We start from the raw sequence: 6,419 nt of genomic DNA on the forward strand, positions 1-6,419 counted from the left end.
GGCCCTTCCTTGGATTATCTCAATGTTTTACCCAAGTGCCTTCCTGCAATTGTAGTGAGCAGTTCAGCTGCATTGTGTATGGTGTGAGAAAGGGCTAACTCGCTTCCTATTCATCTTCTAACCATGTCAGCAAGAGGGCTTCCCTTAGTTCAGACTCCTGTACGTGTGTGTGCACATGTGTGCAAGAGGGCTTCCCGTAGTTCAGACTCCTGTACCTGTGTGTGTGTGTGCACATGTGTGCAAGAGGGCTTCCTGTAGTTCAGACTCCTGTGCTTCTGTGTGTGTGTGTGTGTGTGTGTGCGTGTGTGCAAGAGGACTTCCTGTAGTTCAGACTCCTGTGCCTGTGTGTGTGTGTGCGTGTGTGCAAGAGGGCTTCCTATAGTTCAGACTCCTGTGCCTGTGTGTGTGTGTGCGCGCGCGGTGCCCTTCCCCCTAGACTACCTTAGCTGAGTAGTCTAAGAAACCTTCTCATGCACAAGTAGATCAGGAAGCCAGGAGAGAAAGTAGCATTTGTTCCCAGACACACAAGAGAAAGTATATGAGCAGCAGACAGCTATCAAGGAGGTTTGGTTAGTCGCAGACTCTAGAAGGAAACTTGGATAGTAGTGATGGCTTCTACACCATTCCCAGAGTGGGAAGATGTAGTCTGATCTAAGTCCGTGAGGGTGGGTGTGTTGTATGTGAGTTTGAAGGGTCGAAGCAGAAATGTGTCCTTGTGAAATCCGCAGTGACGTTAGTGTGGCACCCGGACGGGTTCGTCTTGCTGAATGTGGTACTTAACTCTTGGAAGTCCGCACATCTGCCTGATTGTACAAAGACAGATGCTGGGGAGTTTATATATCCACCCAGATTAGGATGGTATTAAACTTTATTTTCTTACCTGGACTTTGGCGCTTTTTAATCTGCCCTCAAAATATCTCATCCCTGTTGGAGTTAGAACATATTTATAAATGGTCAGATGTCTTCTTAAGTTTTTTTTAAACATATATATCTTGATTTTCTGTAAGAGAAATGGTGTATTCTTGAATTGTTTTCTCATTCCAGAAAAACAAATCCAAAGGCTTGGCTTGGGTCCCCATCAGGACCTCGGGATAAGAGAGAGGGAACTGGGACGAGAGAGCATCTTTTTCTTGCTTGAGAAAGATACCGACTCCTTCGACCTCAAGCCTGGGTTGTCCCTGAGAATTGTACACAAAGGGTTTAGTTGGTAGTTTTGATTTAAAGCCACCGAATCCTGTCTTTTCATGGACTGACAAGATCCTAAAGGCAGGCTGATGCTGTCAGAACCAACCGTGTGGAGTCCTTACAGGAGACCCCACGTGCGGCATCCAAAGAACAGCCACCTTTTGTCCAGCACATCACAGCCATGGACAAAGTGAGCTGGTTCCTCCCAAAACCTGGGATAGCTCGTTCACGTCCAGTGGTCTGGTCATCTGTTGCATCACCATCAACCCTCAGCCAGCAGTGGCACAGCAGAGAGGTTGGAAGCAATGTGCTTTGATTGTCACTCAGAACCAAAGAGAGACTGCATTGACAGACTATCAGGGAGCTGCTGTGTTCGTTAGGCACTCCGGAAAAGACACAGGGGTGGCCAGGCCAGACATTCCTGAACAATGCGGGAAGGGCAGCCTTGAGGAACCTGACACACCTTTGGCCATCAAGCTTCATGGACCCAAACCAGCCAGAGCGAGAGCTTCTCCTGCAGTCCTGCCCGCTGCTAAAATGAGGCAACATCACCTTCACTGCTGACCGACTCACCCGTGCCTTGACATACAGCCACCATCCTCGTCTTAACCCGGTTCGTTTACACCTAACTCCAGTGTTGGGCAAGGGCAGTGCTTCCCTGAGCTGCCCCTCTGGGATCACAGAGGGGTCCTGGCAGTCAAAGGGTTAATGCTGTCTCTAGGCAGCCCCTGGGGGCAGATGGGAATAAAGTTCCCCCGCCCTTTCAGGTTTTGGATGGACTGGATGCTGATGGTGCTGTTGCTGTGTGACTAGGAGCTCACTGTGGGAGCATCCAAGCCATCCTATCAGAGAAACCCCTGCTCCCCTGTCACCTCTCAGCCCTCACAGGGAGTCTCACCATCCTAGAGGTTGCCCCGGTGATGCCTGAAGACCAGGGTTTGGGAAAAATCCCGACTGTCTTGAGGAGTCAGAATATATCGCATTCCTATGCAAAATAATTTTAATCTCCAGTTCCATGTAGTTTATTTTTGCTATATGTAAAGTATTTTTATACGGCTTGTATGATGACAGCTTAGCAATAAAACAGTTGAGAGCAACTTTTCCCTGGCTGTGTCTGTTTCTCTGGGAGGCAGGATTGCAGCAGCCTCAGAAGTGGGGTTTAGATAGCAAGGGAGTTTTCATGTGTGCACAAAGAATATCATCTCAAGAGGAACTTGCTGTCCACTTACCCAAAGTGACAGTGCCACAAGGTCAACTCAGATCTGCCCCATCCTCTCTACCCAAGTCTCTGTCATCTTCTGGGGGTCACAGGCAGAAACAGACTTATGAGTCAGCCTTAGGCTAACTTCCAGGAAGTCCTAGAGCATCTGAAGTCATTTGGGGGCTTTCTGTTTGAGCATCTTGCAAATTACCAGAGAAGAGAGGAGGGATATTTTAAACCTGAAGACAAATATTCCAGAAAGTTCTAGGACTTTCTATCTGCCTTCCTGGTCAGAACAGCTTTTCCCCTTTCAGAGTTAAAGGGCTCCAGGGACGTGGAAGGATTTGCTATTTCTTAAGTCTTGATATTAAACATCTTCTACCCTTGAGAGCTTTGCTCTAAAGTCCTGGGCCCTGTACCTCTCCACTCGACCTTTTTCTGATCCTGGAATGTTCTAGACTCCACCCCTGCTCCTTTCAATGCCAGCAACCAGCAGGACCACGTGGACAGGTGTCCCAAGGCCTGACAGGAGCTTGCATGGGGTCCTTGTGGCTGCAAATACCTACCCTGCCAGAAAGGCCACAGGGCCCTCTGGTGGCTTAGATCAGAAGCCCAAAGAGTCCCACAGTCCAGAGGGTTCAGATTCCAGAAGTATCCAAGTATCCATGGCTCCACGTAGCTAGTGTGGATTCCATTTTTGTATGTAGGACCCTGTGAGACAGGGCCTACACAATGCCACTTAAATGCACTCTTGGGAATGGCTCGTGTGACTTGAATGGGTAGGAAACCCCCCACCTCCACATCACACAACCAGTACCCCCCCCCAGCACCACACGCCGCAAGCGGGCTCTACCCTTTATGGTGTTTACTGAAACCATGGGCAACTGGCTTTCCTTTGCTCACTTCTGAAGCCCTTCTGTGCCTTTCCTGAAGGGCAGCAGCAGCCAAAGACGAGGATAAGACTATCCTCCAATTCTAAGTAGGCCTGCCTTCTGCATCACTGAGTGAAAAGGTAGAGCGTAGCCAGAGGCAGGAACATCTGAGAGAGTCCAGAGTGAGCATGATCCTGAGCCTTAGGGACTGAGGAGAAGAGAGAGCCAGAGCAAGAGGCCAGGACTGTAAAGAGTAGACCAAAAAAAGAGCCAGATAACCAAAATGGATGGATTATATGGGGAAGGGCAGCTCAGCCCCTGGGCTGGAGAAGTTTAGGGTACAGGTGGGAACTGAAGGATACTGGGAGAACGCGGTGGCCAAGTCCTCCCAGCTCGATATGTTAAATAGATACCTCAACTAGCCATTTGTCCTGGGTTTGAGACTAATCATCTCCATGCAAACTTCACCTGGCAAACATAAATTTGACCCATTCTTCTATTTCTCCTGGTGCAAAATGCTGGCAGTAGTTGGCACCTCCCGGGTGTCAGGAACCTGAGAGAAGCTGACTCGTATTTTCTGTCAGTTCCCTGTAGCATCAACAGCCCTCAGGCTTCGGTTGAGCCTCGAGCTGCTGCTGGGACCTCATCTACCGTGAGGTCTGGAAAAACATAATGGAGGTTTGGGGTTGTTTGGTAACCAGACCATAAGAGCCAGAAATGAGTCTCTCCACTTTTCAAAACTCCCAGAATGTGAAGTACCTGTTGTCACTCAGGTGACTTGCAGCAGCCAGGGGCAGTTTTTCAGCAGGGGGAAGCATAACTCTGGGTTGGTAACAGTGGGGACTTCAGAAGACTTAGGAGAGAAAGTGGGACGGACACCGGCGCAGCCCCTTTGGGCTCATAAACCAGAAGGAAGCTCAGAGCCAGGCTTGAGTCTCAGACAGTGAGAAGGCTGGAACCACAGGAATCACTGATAAAGGAAAGTGAAGGCCACAGCCCTGGCGAGGCCTGCGAGGCCGGTGAGGAACAGGCCTCATGACATTTTGTGGTACAAACATGAGTAAGTTAGGACAAAACTTTCCTCCCAGAAGGCCACTCTCTCAGCCCACCTGTCCCCACTTCCTGGTAATGCTCAGAAGTTGAGGTATGCGTACATGCTCCCCCTGCCCCCCGAGACTGCCCTGCCCCAGCCTCTCCAAGAATGCCTTCTTCCTGCCTGTTCTATACTCTGAAATTACAGGTGCCAGGGCCATGCCATCTGGTCCTTAGCCAGATTTCAGGGAGGGACAGTAAACTATAACCTCCATGACAGACTTGCCAAGTTCCCTCGAGCCCCCCACCCCCCACCCCACAGAGTAAACCCACAAGGGTCTGTCTCATGGCCTTTGCTTCTAATGACACGAGGCCACACAAGGGCAGGCTTTCCAGGACCGCCTTGGACAGGGCTGCACAGCCCCCCTTCCCCGGTTCCAGATGTTAGTACATCTGTGTGGCTTCACGGTGCTAGCCACAAGGCATTTCTAGTTAACATGCCCGAGATTCCCCGTGGATTCCAGACATGCCCAGCCACCATCTCTGCCCCTTGCAGCTTTCCTTCCTCACTCTCAGACCACACCATCTCCCAGTTCAGTTTCTGCGTTCTTAGTGCCGGAAATGCTCACCTCCTAATTCCAGAAGCGCTTATAAAAAGACACACACAACTCTTCCTACCTGACTACCAGGTACCACGTGAAGTCCACCATGCTGAGCCCACTGTGCATGGGAACTCCGGGGTCGACTGTTTCACCTTGTGGGTCCTGGGAGAGAAGGACAGTGCTTGCTTTGGCTTCAAAGCCAGCACACAGTAGGACCTCGGGGGATGGGGTGTGTGAATGAGCAGCTACGACCAGCTTTGGAGTGCACAAGAGGCAGGCCACAACAGGAAAATTAATAACTTCCTAATATTTAACCCATTTTTTCAAAACCAAACAGTGGACTCAAGAGAGGCCTTGTCCCAGCCCCACGGGGCTCGGTGTGTTCATTTCTGGTTACACAGTGGTTGTTTTCTGGCAAGAGCCAGCTCCCTTCGCTGCAGAAAGTAATAAGGACGTGACTCCCTCGGGTCCCCAACCCTGCCAAGTCGTCATCTGCTCCGGGCAGCCTAAAGTCACCTGTGGCCCTCCAGCCTGTAAAGCTCTCTCTGCTGGAGCTCAATGGCGCCTAGGGGACAGGCAAAGGAAGGGCAGGCAACCAGTTGCTGTTTACCAGACAATGTGAAACTGGAACCTCCCCAAGGAGGACGGTCCATAAGGTGATCAATGGGGCTGCTACGGGGACTCCGCAGCGCCCACTGCAGGCTGCATGAGAACAAGGCACATGGCCTCCCAGGCTCTCCTTTATCCTCCACCTGAGGCTAGGGGTCCCCATGGCCTCTGAGGACCACAGGGTCTTCTGCATGACTCCAGCCCTTCCTGAGGCCCAACCTACCAAGACTGGGTTGGGAGGAACTTTAAGAGCCGAAACGCGTAATCCTGGATGCCATGGCCTCCCATCTCCCAATGTTCACAGCCTCGCCCTGTTTCTTTGCTTTTCATTCTGTTCATAGTGGGCTGTCAAGTTCCCCTTCCTGGCTTCCACGAATCCTTAGACCCCACTCTCTGCACCTCTCCTCTCCAAAATGCCGCCTTTCATCTCCTGCCTCATACAGCCCACAGTAAGCAAGACCATGCTCCCCTCTCTGGAATCGTACCCCATCGGCTCCCAAGCCCACCCCACCCATCCACTATCCCACCCTCACAGACCTCAGGGACAACTGTAGGACACTTAGTGCCTAAAGCATCAATAATTTATAGTCGTGCAGGTCCGGAGATCAGAAGTCCAAAGTGGGGCTCACAAGGAAGGTCAGCAGGTTGGGGTGCTCCTGGAGCCTCCAGGGAGGACTCTTTCCTGCTTTTTCGAGCTTCTTGGGAATGAACACAGCTGACCTCGGGGCAGGTCTTCCAGCCTATTTCATCTTCTTATGGTCACACAGGGCACACCTGGGCAGCCTGGGTCACGCGGGGCACACCTGGGCAGCCTGGGTCACGCGGGGCACACCTGGGCAGCCTGGGTCACGCGGGGCACACCTGGGCAGCCTGGGTCACGTGAGGCACACTGGGCAGCCTGGGTCACGTGGGGCACAC

This window comes from Microtus ochrogaster, linkage group LG8 (genome assembly GCF_000317375.1).
Source record: "Microtus ochrogaster isolate Prairie Vole_2 linkage group LG8, MicOch1.0, whole genome shotgun sequence".
NCBI lineage: Eukaryota > Metazoa > Chordata > Mammalia > Rodentia > Cricetidae > Microtus > Microtus ochrogaster.